Below are 638 nucleotides of genomic sequence, written 5' to 3'. Positions count from 1 at the left end.
CGAGACTAAGGAGATCCAAAATCAAGTAAGTGAGTTAATGAAAAAGGGATGGGTTCAAGAGAGCCTAAGCCCTGGTGCTGTACCCGTGATCCTAGTCCCTGAAAAGGATGGGTCATGGAGAATGTGCACAAATTGTAGGGTCATTAATAACATCACGGTCAAGTATAGACATCCCATTCCAAGATTGGATGACCTAGTGGATGAATTACATGGAGCCACCACTTTTTCTAAAATAGATCTCAAAAGTGGCTACTATCAAATCAGGATCCGAGAAGGAGATGAATGGAAGACTGCCTTCAAAACCACCTATGGGTTGTATGAATGGACAGTCATGCCATTTGGCCTAACCAATGCACCAAGCACATTTATGCCCTTGATGAACCATGTCTTGAGAGAATTCTTGGGTAAGTTTGTTGTTGTTTACTTTGATGATATTCTCATTTATTCAAAATCAATAGAAGATCATCATGAACATATTAAATCCGTTTTACTTGTCTTAAGAAAGGAAAAGTTGTATGCTAACCTTGAAAAATGTACATTTTTTGTAGACCATGTAATTTTTCTAGGGTTTGTGATTAATGCTAAAGGGGTCCAAGTAGACCAAGAGAAAATCAAGGCCATCAAAGAGTGGCCTAGAC

This window comes from Lupinus angustifolius, chromosome LG04 (genome assembly GCF_001865875.1).
Source record: "Lupinus angustifolius cultivar Tanjil chromosome LG04, LupAngTanjil_v1.0, whole genome shotgun sequence".
NCBI lineage: Eukaryota > Viridiplantae > Streptophyta > Magnoliopsida > Fabales > Fabaceae > Lupinus > Lupinus angustifolius.
This window is presented reverse-complemented; position numbering follows the sequence as displayed.